Here is a 16,909-nt window from a genome sequence, read left to right as displayed (position 1 = left end):
TAGCATCTGGTGATGGTTTTTAGATACAACACCCAAAGCATGATCCGTGAAAGAAAAAATTAATACATTGGACTTCATTAAAATAAAATTTAAAAAAACCTTTTTCTCTGTGAAAGAATTTGTTAAGAGAATGAGAAGACAAGCCAGAGACTGGGAGAAAGTATTTGCAAAGCACATATCTGATAACTTGTATCCAAAATATACAAAGAACTCTTAAAACTGAACAATAAGAAAACAAACAACCCAATCAAAAAACGGGCAAATGATCTGAAAAGACATTTTAGCAAAGAAAATAGGCGAATGGAAATTAAGCATATGAAAAGATGCCAAAAATCATTTCTCATTAGACAAATTGCAAATTAAAATAACAAAATGATGCTACTACACACCTATTTAGTATGGCTATCATCCAAAAAACTCAAAATACCAATTGCTGCTGCAATTGTGGAGCAACAGCAATTATGCATTGCTGGAGGGGAGGCAAAATGGTACAGACATTCTGGAAGACAGCGTGGTGGTGTCATACAAAGGTAAACATGGTCTTACAAGGTCCAGCAATCATGCTCCTTGATTTGTCCAATTGATTTGAAAACTTACATCCTCACAAAAATCTGCACATGAATGCTCATAGCAGCTTAATTCATGATTGGCAAAGTCTGGAAACCAAGGTATCTCTTAAAAGAAGAATGGATAAACAAATTCTGGTACACCCATACAATGGAATATTATTCACCAACAAAAATAAATGAACTATTAAGCCACAAAAAGATGTGAATAACTTAAATTCATATTACTAACTGGAAGAAGCCAGTCTACCAACTGTTTGAGTCTAATCATATGACACTCTTTAAAAGGAAAAACTATAGAGATAATAAAAAGATCAGTGATTGCCAGAGGTTCCTGTGGGTGAGCGCTGAATACAGGAAGCACAGGGAAGCACAGGGTTTTGTTTCTGGGATGGTGACAACTCGGTGTAATGCTTTAATAGTGGGTATATAACACTATGCATTTGGCAAAGCTCACAGAACTTTACAGCAGAGAATGAACCTTAATGTGTGCTAATTTTACATCATCTTTGTGGAAGTGGGGGAATCTCAGGATGAAGTGGGGAGTGTAACAAAATAATCTATGTGTGTGTGTATATATATATGTATATATACCTACACATATATATATGAAACATCCTTACTGAAGGGGTGGGACGAAGGTGCTGACCTAAGTTACTTTGGAGATGAACAGAGCCTGTAAGACTAAAAACAAAAATGCAACTGCACACACGGACTGCAGCTGATAAAGTTGGTTTCCTTGGTGAGTGGGCTTAACAATTCAGATACTGTCATGCTTGTGTATTGGAAATGAACAGTTAGAAAAATGGATGAAGAACTGTGTATGTTATCTTCACCTTTGGCTAAAATATCATCTCTCTCACTAGATTCCTGTATTGTTTTCTATCCTCTCCTGAGCCACACTTTATTTCAGATGCTAGGCATGCTTAATTTTAGAATCCGTAATCCTCAGCATATCAGCTAGGTTAAAATACTCCCACATCCCACGCTAAAAACAGTATTTTGCTTTGGGAGTAGTTTTTAAATTTGTTTATGAAATTATTTGGTGATAATATTTTATTTAAAATATAATCAGTTAATATTTTTGAGAAAACTTAATGGTTGCTTATTAGAAATTACATACGTATATAGGACTTAAAAGGGGGAAGAATCTGAGTCGCAATTTTTTTCAATTTTTTTTTTTTGCTTCTTCAATTTAGATTTATTCTTTGTAGGGTGACACAAAGTACTACATTAAATGTCACGTGTAAGAATGGTAAACTTTTTTTAAAAATTTTTTTATTGATTTATAATCATTTCACAATGTTGTTTCAAATTCCAGTGTAGAGCACAATTTTTCAGTTATACATGAACATGTATATATTCATTGTCACATTTTTTTTCTCTGTGAGCTACCATAAGATCTTTTTTTAAATTTTTATTAATTTTTTATTTTTAACATTTTTTATTGATTTATAATAATTTTACAATGTTGTGTCAAACTCCAGTGTATACCATAAGATCTTGTATATATTTCCCTGTGCTATACAGTATAATCTTGTTTATCTATTCTACAATTTTGAAATCTCAGTCTATCTCTTCCCACCCCCCGCCCCCTTGGCAACCACAAGTTGATATTCTATGTCTGTGAGTCTATATCTGTTTTGTATTTATGCTTTGTTTGTTTGTTTGTTTTTTAGATTCCACATATGAGCGATCTCATATGGTATTTTTCTTTCTCTTTCTGGCTTACTTCACTTAGAATGACATTCTCCAGGAGCATCCATGTTGCTGCAAATGGCGTTATGTTGTCGGTTTTTATGGCTGAGTAGTATTCCATTGTAGAAATACACCACTTCTTCTTTATCCAGTCATCTGTTGATGGACATTTAGGCTGTTTCCATGTCTTGGCTATCGTAAATAATGCTGCTATGAACATTGGGGTGCAGGTGTCATCCTGAAGTAGATTTCCTTCTGGATACAAGCCCAGGAGTGGGATTCCTAGGTCATATGGTAAGTCTATTCCTAGTCTTTTGAGGAATCTCCATACTGTTTTCCACAGTGGCTGCACCAAACTGCATTCCCACCAGCAGTGCAGGAGGGTTCCCTTTTCTCCACAGCCTCTCCAGCATTTGTCACTTGTGGAATTTTGAATGTTGGCCATTCTGACTGGTGTAGTGACATATTTAAAAAGAAACAATTTTAGTATATTATTTTTATAGACATTCAATTACACACTTGTTAATTTTGTTGTTGCAGCATTCTTTCTCAGTAGACTTACGAGATTAGTACTACTTTTCGAGTGAGAAAGTGAAAACACATAACTCTTTTAAGACAGCACAGATAAGAAGGAGCACAGCCAGAATCTGACACCGGGGAATCTGGTTCCGGAACTTTACTGGGATCATGACCCTTTTCTGGATATTCTAGGAACATTATTCTCTTGGTTTGTAGATACTTCTTGGTCACGACCCCTGTGAATATGTATTTGTTAACTAGGTGATTCTGCCCAAGTGTATTAAACTGAAGATCAGAGAACTCTGCTCATACAGAGTGTACCAGCTCTATGGTATTTCCTATATGGAATCTTTAGATAGATAAGGTAGACAGCAGTGTTAGCTAATGACACTCCATTGTTGAGAATTCTCAGAATTACTATACTTTTAATGTATGTTTTTAAAATTCTGAATCAGCAGGATCTGCGTACCAGACACGTTCTTTCAAAGTCAATGCCTTTTGAGTGTGATTCCCTGATGGATGGTCTTCTCTCATCGTGAAGGGTGCAAAGCATAATATTTCAGATAATACGAGTGTAAATCATTCATCAGTGCTGTTGCCACATTTGGTGAAATGTGTGTTTTCCTTCTTTATTAACAGATGCTTCAGGTTTTGAGTTACTTTATGTTTTGACTTTGACTGCCAGCAACTACACCCTGTTCATGCAACATACAGGCTGTTTTTACTATTTCTGGCCCACATGTTGGTAATCTTTGGCTTTTGAAGTCACCCATGCATTCTTCTTGCCTGTTACATTTATAACCTTTTGGAATCCACTTTCAAGAAAGAATGTTTGTTGTCAAGGTATCTGTCATGTTCTATTACAGCTGCCTTATAATGAATTCCCAAGAGCCACAAAACCTGACTGTGATGTCTTCATGCAGGTAGGTAATCAGTGAGAATTAAATATGGCTCTTATTTATTTCTCCTTATTTTTATACTGTCAAATTGAAAGCAGTAGTTATGAAGGTTTATTAAATTTACTAAGTGTTGTATTAAATAATTTAAATGTAAAGGTACACAGAGAAAAAAACGTAACAATGAGTGTGTATATGTCCATGAATGACTGGAAAATTGTGCTGAACACTGGAATTTGACACAACACTGTAAAATGATTATGAATCAATAAAAAATGTAAAAAAAAATAAATGTAAATTTATTTTACAGGTAGATTATCTGCCTGTGAGACTTCTGATGGTATGGACAGGAAGGATGATATGGACAGTGGGGTCAAATACAAAATTGTAGTTCTTACCAGCTTATCCATTCTTCTATCCCTTATTGTTCTCACTGCTAAACAGATAAATTCTCTGTAAAATATGCCCTGAGAAAATGTAAACAACTCAGCTATTACAGGGAAGTCAGCAGAGACATCAGGCACTGATTGGATGGAGAGATAACTCAAGAAGGGTTATCTGAGTTCAGGGAGTGACTAAAACATTACTTTTTAATTTTCACAAAGGGTGATCAGGATAAAAGGCATCATGGCAGGAATCTGCAGAAATCAGTCCTTTAGTTGAATCCAAAAGTGATTTGCTGAAAACTATACAGGGTGGAATGTTTCGCCAGGTTTTGATGGGAGAGTTTTCTTAGAACTCACTGAATGTAGCGAGTAGGAAGTCATCTAATTCTTACTACCGTCTAATTCCATCTCCCAGCCTGCCAGTTGCTCCCTTTCTAGAATGTTTATTGTGTCTCCTTTCAGTCCACCTCCCATGCTAGGGAGTATAAAAACTTAGCACAAACAATACACAACTCCGAGGCTTCAAAGCTGTTTAGTTCAGGGCATTCACTAGTTTTAGCTCATGTACAAGTGGTCATTAAGGTACAGCAGTAAGAAATGCAAAAAATAAACTTTAGTGGAACCATCTCAAAACATCGTAGAGGTGCAGCAGTTAAGAGTTCAGGGTTTCAGTCCATTAAACACTGTTCCAGCTATTTGATTTTAGGTGCTAAAGCCTAAAATTAATTCTCCTTCCCACTGAGAAAGGGGAAAGGCGCTTTCATCTGCTTATTCTGTGCTGAGAGCTTTGTAATACGTCAACATCCGTGCTATGAAAAAACTTAGGTAAAACAGCGTCACTGATTACAGTGACTGTGCCCACTGCCTCTTCTACATGGGCTTCACGGAAAAATGAAAACTGTCCATGTATATAGCTACCGCCTCAGGTGGTGCAAGACTGCCCCGTGCACAGCTACACAAGCGTAGGTTAGAGCCCTTCAAGGGACAAATAGTTCAAAATCAGCAAGGCAACCGAAATATCGCCTGTCTTTGGAGCTCTTCACCCGGGAATCCCCTCAGTAATGCAGATTACAATGCAGTTCTCTCTCGCCCCAAACCCTAAAGATGCCAGCATTCCTTCCCCCATCTCAGGCACGTTTCATTCTCCCTGCCTTGTGAATTGCTGTCTGCCCCGTCTGCTCTGGTCAGTGGACACCTGATGACTGCACGTACATAAATGATGGATTCCAGATCAGTCCTCTTCATCTGGATTGTTCTCCCATTCTTCCAGCTATTGAAGCTCAGATAAAGCCAACTGAAGTCTGCTCAGTTGAACTCAGAGTCTCCTTTTTCAATCAATGTAGATGTTGATAGAAAGATAGATGTGTCCATTCTTCTGTGCTTTGGGTTATTTGAACCATAAAGTGAAAAATGTTTAAGCATTTTAATACAGCACCTCCTCCAAGGAAGCTTAATGTAAGTCTGCATTTCTCAAAATGTACGTGAACAACCTTACTGTTGTCTTAACAGAATATATCATCCAGATGCAGTCCCTTCAGTGTGCATTTGCTTGTTCCTCTCCTTAAATCTTCTCCCTCACCTCAGGCAACAGCCTGGGGTATTTTTTAAGGAACTTTCCCACTTGAGGTCACTAGAATATCTCTGCAGCCTTTCTTTCCAGGGCCCCTCTGCCTCTCCGGAGGTGAGGCTGGCGGGGATAGACGCCATGGGTGAGCTTGCAGGTTTTGGAGGGTGTGTTCAAATCAAGAGGCTGATAGGATTTCCTGCATCTGGGGCAGGAGACGCTGGCAGGCAGGTGGAGGAAATCAGAAGCAACGCAGCTCATGACCTTGGCCGAGCTTGCACGAGACCCGTGTTGTCACCATGGCGCTCCACTGTGATGCGTGTTGGGCAGGCCTGGGGTTGGCACATTATCACCTCCACCTGGGTGGACGGTTTTAAATCTTAGGCGTGGTGAGACTTTGATCTTGACAAGTGACTGCCACTTATGACAGACTTGTCCACAGGAAAGATGCTGTCTCTATAGAGACAGAGAGCAGAAATCAAGCCTTCATAGAACAGAGGCTTAGTGAGGTTTTAGTTTTAGGTGACTAGTGCCAAGCTTAGGTAAGCAGGGCCGGGTGAGCTGTAACAAAGTCCGTCCTGCGTGCAGAGGCAAGGAAGGGGCTTTGAAGGATAAGACACTGGCTTCCAGGCCCTGTACGGTGGCTCTCAAGCCAGGCCCCACCACGTGCTCTCAAATTAAATGTAGAGAGTGAACTGCATACGTGGGAGGAGTCATCTCTAGAACAGGTTTTCTAGGTCTAAGCCGTAACAGCCAGAGGCAGTGCAAACGGCCGCTGTGGTCCAGGTCTGAAAAACACTGTGACACTAGTATCATTGGGGTGCCAGAAACATCCGGTTCGGAGGAGACGAAAATCAAGCAATTTTTAATGGAATGGATGGAAAAGAAAGGTACCTTGAATAAGACTGGTGACTACACTGCCTCTTTTGCAGATTTCTAAACTCTTCAAGAAGGCAGCAATGCCTGCCTTCCCTCCAGAGGGAAGGCACTAAGCATAAGTAGATTTTACCCCCAGAAGTGGTAAGGGTAGATGGTCAAACTTAGCCTCTTGCTCAGAGATTCCTTCCTATAAAATTCACAGATCTTAGAGTCTGGGCGACTGGCCTAGAAGGATTGGCTTCCTGGAAAAGCTTAAGTTAGATTTTCCCCATAGATCCTCCCTCATGCAGAGCCCAGAGAGGTCCTTACCTACAGTAAGTATGAGATTCGGCTGAGATATTTATCAACAAAATTTCCTGGGTCCTGGGAGTATGATTTTTCTTTGGATAATTGTGTTTGAGTCTGAGGATTATCTTATGTCATGAATGTAGTGGATGTCAGGTGATGTCTCTGATAATCTCATGCATAATTGTGAGAGTCACATTCTCCACATTTAAATTACTCTTTAAACATTTCTACTTTTTTATTCAGTACTATGTTTTTTGATCTTGCTTAGTATACATCTAATTTTAAAAGAGGCGAATTCTAATATTCCTCCATTAATTATGATGTTTGTGGAGGTTTGGGGCTTGTGGCTGTATCATTTGTGGTCCTCTGGGGCAGACCATAGATTCTGTCTAGCCAATTTAAGCAGGAGAAGGTTCAGTAAAACATAATATCTACAAGAAAGTCAGACACCTGGGCTTGGCTACTGCCTAACTGGGAGCAGACCAGCCTGGGAAACGTCCAACCACAGCACAGCACCACCGCAGCTGCCTGCCACTCAGTACCCAGGTCTTCTGGGACCAGATGCTCTGAGACCTGACTCTGCTGCCCCCAAAGAACCTGACCGCCACCACCACCAGCCAGTCTCTACCATTTTACCTCCATTCTCCTGTAATACATCTGGGTAGCAGAAGCCAGGTCCCACGCAGAACTCCAGCTTTAATAAAAGCACAGAAAATACAGCTTTTAGCTGTCTGATCCTTAGCTGAATTCTACCAGAGGGTATTTAAATGGGTACTGAGTCAATTTTCCATATCCACCACGAGTTCAGAAGTATTAATACAAGCACTCTTCTATTACTAATTTGTGAAAGAGCTTTTGAAAAATTACGGACGCCTGCAGAGATTTCACAGATGCTTTGCATGCACTCAGCCTCAAGGTGTCTCATCTGACTTTGTTATTTGCTGAGTCTTTATGTGAGAAAGAGCAAGAATGAGGGCACAGACGCGGACGCCAGACCCTGCCCCACTTTAGCTCCTCAGCTGCCCAGCTAAGCATGGACTCTGGGCCCCAAAGAGAGGGAGATGATTAGACGATCCATTTTCTGAAGGCACATCAAGTCACAAGGCAAGTTAACTGGAATGAGATATTGAAACGTCCTGAAATTATCTGTCACCGTACATGGTTACTCTCTGACACGGTGAGTTACATGGAGAGGATTTCTGATGGTGAAGCATTGCCATGCTGCGTTCTTGGGGCAAATTCTATTTAAGAAATTAAATAATAGTTAATATCTCCTGCTTCCTTTCTACGTTTTCTTATGAACTCTTCATAAACATCACTGTAAAGAGTTACATTTTAGTTATTTCTGATTTTTGCTCTTACAAATAACACTTTAATATAATTTTGGAACAGAAGTAAAACTATGGGATGCCAAATTGTTTTTTGAAAGAGTTGTACCAAATTGCTCCCACCAACAGTGAGGGGGAGTGCCGCGCCTTTAACCACACTGGGTACTTCATTAAACATAGGAATAAAAATCTTCGCTAATTTTCAGGGAAAGAATCAGTATCTAGTTGCTAAAATTTCCATTCTGATTATTAATGAGATTAAAGATTTTCCCAAATTTTGGAAAGTCCATATTATCTTTTTCCTCTTTTTAAGAAAAATTTTATTAAAATCTTATACGCATGCAGAGCAGTGCTGACTTATTATCCATCTATATGTACAACACTATCCCCAGCAACAGCAAAACACACGTTTTTCTCAAGAGCACGTGAATCATTTTCCAGGATCAGCAAATACACCATAAAACAAGGCTCAAGAAAGTAGAGTGTTATACTTAGGAAATGACAGTTGTATCATTTATTCTTTAAAATCGATATACTTCACCATTGCCATTAGAAGGCTTATTTATATTACAGAAATGAGTTCCCTTCTACTGCAAAGATACCTTCTACCTTATTTTAAAACCAAAATTCTAGTTTAATGACAGTGTCACCTAGCTAAGAATACTAAACTTCAGTTTGGTTCTTTGGGATTAGTTTTACTAGCTGATTTTTGTTTTGAGCCCTCAGGAGCCATTTTAAATGTTACTGTCTTTTGAACATACAACTCTTCACTAAGTATTATTTTTGTATTTAGGAACTGTTTAGAGAAAGTCGTTGTCTTGTATCCTGAGTGTCTGAGAATGCCATCCAATTTAGAAGGCACACCTAAATCCAAGAAACAATCAAATGACTGATTTTTGCCCCTACTCACTGTGACTAAGAGGGAGTGCTTTCATCTTCACAATGAGAGGAAATCTCATTTCTTTGGAAAAGATTTCCAGTGTTATCTCTACTCACATTGCTTAAGAAGAAATTATAATAGCAAACTATTTTGTTTTAAAAGTAAGGATGAGTTGATGTTATGAACAATTGTCTTTTTTTTTTTTTTTTTTTTTTTAGGATCTCTGAGTCAACGTTGTTAAGGGCAGATTTATTTTAAATGGCCATGTGACCAGCAAAGCTTGAAAAATTCTCAGCAACATGTCCATGGAGTGTTTATAAAGTCCATTTCTCATCTCATCTTCATACTCCATTGCAGAGTTAAAATTTGTGACTAATTACTTTCATTATCTGAATTCACGAGCATGGTTTTCTGTTTAAAATTCAAAGCAGCTTGATTACTTTTGTTTTTCTCAAGACTCAAAAGAAAAAGCATGTTCATATGCTGGATGCTCCATAAAAAGGGTATTTTCTTGTAATGAACTGAATTAATAGGTTTAAGAAACTATGATAACAGAGAAGACAATTCCCAGTTGGGTGACTTATGCCAAAATGCTAATACCTAACAGGTTCCTTTAAAAAATGTGCTTTTTCCTCCAGAATTGATCACAGACAGACATCAGTTATTGGCATATTCATATATACAGAAATATTTTTGCCGGATTTGGCCACAGTGAAATTTGTCAAATAGAAAAAAATTGTATTTATTGTTATAAATAGGACTATATTTTGACAAAGGAATTTAAAACAAGAAGAGAGGAATTATGCAAACAAGCAAAGATAAAGTTAACTCCAGAAAGAATAATGTCATGAAAACAGTAATTCAACACTTTAAAGCAGTGATAGGTTGTTACATACACCTACAGAGAAATGTGGGGGAGACACAAGCAAGTTCAAGCTGGTTAGTTAGATTAGAAATAGTAAGAGGACATTTGGTTGTGTTATATGAATAACGTGATGGAAACAGTCACTTTCAACAGGTTGTGAAAACAGACCACCTCTTACACTTGTGCTTGATTAAAGCAGAAAATGGGCCCAGATAAATTTATGAATTGTACTTTACATCCTCCCTGTCGTGTAAGTCCTTCTCCTTTTAGTTTCCTCAGCTGACGAGTATTACAGAAAAGAGGGAGGTTAAAGGGGTGCACCTTAGCACGCCAGAAGAAGGAAGAGCAGAGCATCTTTAAAGATGACTTTCTGTGTTACTGAGTTTCTACCTTCATGTTCTCCTGCGGACTTTTTTCTTTTCTCTCATTATCCTTTTACAACTTCCATACTCAAAGAAAAGAGGCAAAACGATGGAGGCATCTTTGGTGGTCTCCTTCTGCACACAAGGATGGTTAAGCCATACGCAGCGGTGAAGTGAGTTTGTGCCTCATGAAATTGTGTTTCCCCCAATTACAAAGACTGCTGAAGGCAATGAACCCTTCTGTCTTACCTGTAAATGCGCAGAAGTTTATTCAGTTTTTATGTGTCGAATGGTTATTTATGTGAACACTTCATAAAAGGCAGCCTAGGGTTAGTGGGGACTCCAGGAGGGAGAACACCTGCGTTCTGACCCCAGTCTCCTACTGGGCACCCGATGAGACATGGGGGAATCTGGATGCCTCCCAGGAACCTGGCTTTGACCACCCGAATGGGGTCTGCTGTCCTCACAGGATTTTTATGGGATCAAGTTCGATCATTTGAGCATGCACTTGGAAGACCTGACAGACACCTGAGAAGACAGGGCGTTTCTACTGTTTACCAGACATTCTGGTTGTCTCATTGTCATGTTACGTTTTCTAAATTGTCCTTTCTTGTTCAGCGTTTCCCTTAAAGATGTCCCAGTCCCAAGACCAACACTGCTCTGAAGTCCAGTGGTTTGCGTGTATGAATCATTGTGTTTATCAAGTCTAGTGAGACACAGGTTTAATTAAAAAAAGGAGAAAGCTTACTGCTTAAAAGCAACTGTAAATTATAACTTGCCAGCGGATCAGTCCACCCTCTTTTTACTTTCTTGTTGGTTATTCAACTGAAGGAATCTGCTGTAAATTATTAGAAATAACAATAAATAATAATGAAAATGATCACTATCATTTAGTCAGGACTTTTAGTGTGCCAGACATTTTCGATGTTCTCTGCGTGTTTTCTCCTCCAGTTCTCACCACAGTCCCATGAAATATCACCCCCACTTTCTAGGATGTAATGAGCTTCCACAAAGGCTTATGTTCCTGCCACTGGCTCAAATTAACAAGCCTAAAACCTGCAAGTTTTAGGAGCAGGGAGAGATTATTCATTGTTTTTGATTCCTTTCCCTGACTTTATTTTACTGTTTTAATTCTCCAGGCACTCTCTTCCTGAATGGGAGAGTTAGCTCCAACCCTTGATCTTCAACAAAAGACCCTGCTTCCACAGGCACAATCCAACTCAAACTTACGCAGCAACTGGCATGGTTGATATTTGCACTCAACAAAAATTACAGAATAATATTCAGTTTCCTAATAGTGCTAGTGTACCTAAAGATAATTCCTCTTACAGGAAACAGTAACTGTTAAGTATGGGAATTTAAAAAAACGTAACCTGGATTTCTTTTATGGAGGCACCAGGACTTGTGAAGGCAATCCTACAATGCAACAAATATAAATGTAGCTAGTACGAAGGAAAAGAAAAGAAAATACCAGCAAAATTTTTAAAGTTTAAAATTAGATATATTTGCAACACTTTTTTTCTTGCAAGCAGCATTGGAAAATTCTACTAAATTCATGGCTAATAACACTGAAATCTAAAAAAATCTTTAAGCCTAAAGATAAACGTTCTTCAAGAATATGGATGGCACTAATCATTTTAAAGCTTGACATTTTGCAGGTGGACAGAATGAAACAGCACTTGTCATTCTGGAGTAACTATATCAGAAATATTAGGAAAAATGTTTTTTAGGGTCATTAGCATTCAGAAGTAAAAATTCAAAAGAAAGCTATTTAAACAGTTATGTTTGTACCATGAAGTATTCTTACATAACATTTCCATTTACATTATTACATATTTTGGTTCCTAAACTAAAAGAATTTCAAGCATTCATCTCAAACTTCATTACACTGAAATCTTTGTAGTATTTTTTTCTTTAAAAGTTTAAAATGTTTTTCACTGTTTGCCAAAGTAGGAATTACAAAGCCCCCTTTTAAATTTTTTACTTTGTTTTCCAGCCAATATTCTCTGGAATTGCTCCCAGAATATTTATCAGAAATTAAGCATTTGTAATATGAGCGATGTGGCCATGAGGCACAATTAGTCTTTTTTTTTGCTAGAGAAAATTTTGTTTAGGGCATCAAATATAGATAAATCACACCATAATACAGATGGTAATTGTGATCAGTACTCAGAAGACCAGGCAACGAAGCAACGCAATGCAGTTTGGGCTTTAGGATATTATTCATGTTGAAAAGCCAGGTTGGCTGGAAACAGATGAGACCCCAGGTAGTGCTGCTTCTCATTCATTATAATAACATTATGCAATTTCTTCATCATACAGTTCTATTAGATTGCTGGGGAGGGCTCACAATTCAAGGTGCAAAGCAGGAACAAGCACTTTCATTGCCATCTGTGGACGAAGCTGAGGGAGGAGTAATATATTGTGCATCGTGTGAGAACAATTACTCTGCAGGACATCAGACTCCAGATTCTCAGATTTGGAACAACAGGACTTGGTATGGCGTGTGTCACACCAAGCAGAAATACGCCACCTTTTAAAAGCCCTGTTGTATAAGACTTGCTGCTTACCTGACTGGCTGTCTGTTCTGGGCTTTAGAAGTCTGATCACAATTTTCAGTTGAGATCCAAATGTCTACATCTAAATCTATCAGGAGGGGCTCTTTAACTCAGCACCCTCTAAAGACAGCAAGAATTAATAAGCTCAGATTCTATCTTAGCTCTGCTACAAATCACCTTCGTACTCTGCATGGGTCACTTGGCCTTTCTGTTCCTCCCATTTCCTGAGACCTTATTCTAATGGACAGCAGTGAGGTGCTCATTATCTGCCATCACATTGAACCCACTGTTTGCTTCCTTCAGAGTGTATTCAAGAATGGCACAGTACAGGGCTGAGGGCAGGGTGTGGGGCGAGCAACCTGTCACATGTGGACTCTGGTCCCTGTTCCACAGCTAGCTGTGGAAGCTTGATTTCTTTCTCTGAAAATGAAGCAGTTAGACTGGCTGGTATCTAAGATTCCTCCCCCACCTCTAAAACATCAGTGCTAGTATATATAATCCATCAATTGCCACACACATAATACCCTAGAACTATTGCAGGGTCCTTAAGTCTAATTTGTTATGATGCCAGGGAACTGGACATTTATTTATTTTGGGGGTAGAAGCAGGAATGTTCTATTTTTAGTTTTTGGAAGTCGTATCTCTTAGGTTTCACACAGAGCAGGCAAAGCTAGGAGAGCTTTTAGTTAAGGCAGTGGCTCCTGTGGGGGTTCATGGGGACCTCAGGGTGGAAGAGGAGTTACATTTGAGTGGGACAATAGATAACATTGTTTCGAGATGAACTATCCCCTTGTCCAGTACACTTCTGTCCCTTAGACCTTGAAATGGAGATAAAAGTAAGGCATCAGAGGTCCTAGTAAAAAGAACAGGATGGAATTTTCTGTCACAGCTCTTGAAGGGCAACCCACTATAGCCAGAAGGTTCTGAAACAACTCAGGGTGTAGCGCAGGCCGTGGATCAACCACCTTCTCATCCTTGGCTCCTTGGACCGCAAGCATTCGATGACCAAGTCTCTTATTTCTGAACTTTGTGAAATTAGGTAGTAGTAAGATAAGGAAGTTATCTTTTGAAAACACTACTAACAGCATGCAGTATAGCATTTGCTATCTTAATTCCATAATTACAAATTCTAGTAATTTGTATTAAACTAGAGTCTGCCAAAAATATCCCAAATTTTGAATCCCTTTTTGGGATTCTGATGAGCTGGTTTTCCAATATGGCATTTCCTGCGGACAGTTGAATGAATTCAGTGTGGGTGGGATGGCCCAGTTGGTAAGGACATGGAGCTAATGAGACCCAGTTGGTGGGTCTGGTTTCTGCGTCCATGGAGGACGGACTGTGGATGGTGATTTGTTCCTTAGCCACATTATGCATCTCCCAGATGCTTTGGCCCACAAAGGAATGAGGTGAAAGAGCGTGGACTAATCATGAAACCCTGTCCCACTCCTGGGAAAGCAGTCAGAATTCCTACTATGGGTCAACGCAGGTATATGACCAACAATGCGTTTGAAATTCCAAACCTGGGGGTACTCTAAGTTCACTGTATTCAAAGTTGCTGATGGAGTCCAGAGTCTGTTAAAACATAAAAAGCATGTGGTTTATATTTTAAAGACAGAAGACAGTGTATTTAGTTGGCATGTTTGAATTTTTTTTTCCTTAGAGAGTTTCCCTGTTAAATGGGCTGTTGCAATGGCAGAACAGCGTGTGCAGGCAAGCTACATATGGAACTTTGTATTTCTGAATTAGCTGTAACAAAGCATACAGTTTTCTCCAGGCCTTCCAGCATGGTTCCTTCCAAATTCTGGGCCTCCCAAAATGACAGATTATGCATAAAGGCTACCATCACCTTATCTAATTCAGTTCAGTGAAAAAAAACAAAAACAAACAAAAATACTCAGTAACTTTGCTGTTCAATATACTGAGTAGACACTGTGGGAAAACAGATCACCATTCATGACTTCCATTATGGTGAGGGAGGTGGGCTTGGATGAATTAAAGGTAATAAAAAGCAGACCTGGATAACAAGGGACATGGAGGTACAAGGGAAGAGAGATCACTGGGGAAGACATGATCACTTCCAACTGGGGAAGCTGTAGAGGGCTTCCTGCAGAAGTCTTTCAAATTTTACAGAATGGGTGATTCTTGCTTCCTTCTTTCCTGCCTTCCTTTCTCTATTCATTTGTTCAACAAATATTTCTGAATTCCTACCCACCAGTTGTGGTGGTAGGTGCTATACTAAAGGATCATACAATCTTGTGGTGGGGATGGATTTTAAGCAGATTATCACATTAGTTAATATGAATTGATGTAAGTGTTTTGAGGACAAGAATTGGTCTATCTGAGCTCATAAGCAGCCATGTGAGCTATACCACAATTATCTAAACTATGCTGCTGAAATAGGATACTCTTATCTGGTGGAAACAGTGGATTCTTTTAGAGGAGCCTCATACTTTGAGTGGGTTTTGTGAGAGTGGGTCACAGGGTAGTTAAGTAATGCATGCCTCTAAGCTTCCTTTCCTGCAATAACTTTTTCCTCCAAAAAGTTAAGATCTTATCCTTCTTCTTCAGATTTGCGCATCTCAACATCAGTAATACATGATACTGCTGTGCCCGTAATTTTCCTCTCACCTGTTGATACATAAAAATTTATTTTCATGGCATATTCTTGAATTTTGGAGCTGCAGTGCCATTTTCTTGCTTGCCTTGTTGTAGTTTTGATATCTAATCTCTTATCATTTTTAATATAACATCTTATTTTATGCTTTATGGTATCAATGCTCATAACTCACTTTTATTTTGCTATTAAGATTTAAATAACTTCCTGTCCACTGAACCTCTATTCAAGCACACCGTTACATTAATTAGTTATAGCACCACGTATGGTATTCAACACATAAGCATGTATGAAACAGAACCACATGTGTATATGCTGTGTCCTCCCAATCAGATTAACCTTTGAGGGCAGGAGCCATGCTCTTAATTCTCTTGTAATCTCCTAGTGTCCAGCACGCACAATCAGGAAATCCTAGTTGAACTGAGCTGAAATACTTCTGTCTCAGAGCTTTGCAGGATTTACTTTGGGGCAGCTTTCTCAGCTTTCAAGTGTAAATGAGAGCTTAAATGACTATGAAAGAAATTATCTTAAATTAAAATCAAATAAAAATGTCAATAATCTTTCCAAGTTTCCAATTTTGTTCAGGAGTTTTAAAGGAAAAAATTCGAGTTGCCCATTCTCAACTGCTAAGTTGTCATACGGAAAGATATTTGAATAAAACAGTGAGTTGGTATAGTCATATACTATATATTTTGAATGAAACACAGTTACTTGAATTTTGAAAATGGTTTAAATGGGTGAGAAAGATACAAAATGGTGAACTAGTATGCTTTTGTAGGAACCAAGTTCAGTGTGTTACAATGGTTATAAAAATACACCATGTGAAGGTGTCAATCTGCCCCATCATTTTCCTGACAGGATTTGTGCATAGTCTTCATTTCTAAAGCTATTACCCAAAGAGAAAAGCCTGACATTGAACACTGTCAGCTCAACCACTTGGTCTTCTAATACCTCAGTATGACAGTTTATTGAAAATTACTACGGGGAAAACTCAGTCATCCTATGAGTGACATTATTTATACTTAACTTAGCCACCTGATTTAGTGATGTTGTGGAGTGAACATTTAATGATACACCTATATTTCCGTTGGTAAAAAGACTGAAGTTTTATATGGGAAAAAAATCACTTGGAGTGTACAGAGCCTTAGCTCACACTATGCAGTTTGGTTTGTATAACACTATGTTTCTACATACCAAATTTTCTGGTTAACTAAAACCACACAAAATAAAATGTGGTAAAATCATATTAAATTCCTTGGAGTTTTCCTTTTTGGTTTCCAGTTTAAGCACATGCTAATCCTTCTGCCACATGCCTTTCTGCTCCCTAATTCCTGGCACTTCCATGCTGAGTCTTCCTTAGGAAAAACATCTCCTTCTTAAATGAAGTTAACTCAGATTCTGCATGCAATGGAAACTAGTCTCATCATGGAAGGAACATTACAAGATATGGAAGGTTCAGCACATTTTGCAAGCCTCAGGGCTGAAGATACGAGAAGGGTCGGTGAG

General features: G+C 38.8%; 1 long non-coding RNA gene across 1 annotated transcript in view; it reads right to left on the bottom strand.

The window, feature by feature from the left end:
• Positions 1-2,105: 2,105 nt before the first annotated feature.
• LOC140689518 (uncharacterized) overlaps positions 2,106-16,909 on the bottom strand; it is a 33,600-nt gene continuing 18,796 nt past the window's right edge. Inside the window, exon 3 of the long non-coding RNA XR_012064561.1 lies at positions 2,106-2,714. This is a non-coding gene — a long non-coding RNA (uncharacterized lncRNA). The remainder of the gene's footprint in view (positions 2,715-16,909) is intronic.

The sequence above is a fragment of the Vicugna pacos genome, chromosome 26, assembly GCF_048564905.1.
Source record: "Vicugna pacos chromosome 26, VicPac4, whole genome shotgun sequence".
Taxonomy (NCBI): Eukaryota; Metazoa; Chordata; class Mammalia; order Artiodactyla; family Camelidae; genus Vicugna; species Vicugna pacos.
Note: the sequence above shows the minus strand (reverse complement) of the source record. Positions and strands in the feature narration are given on the sequence as shown.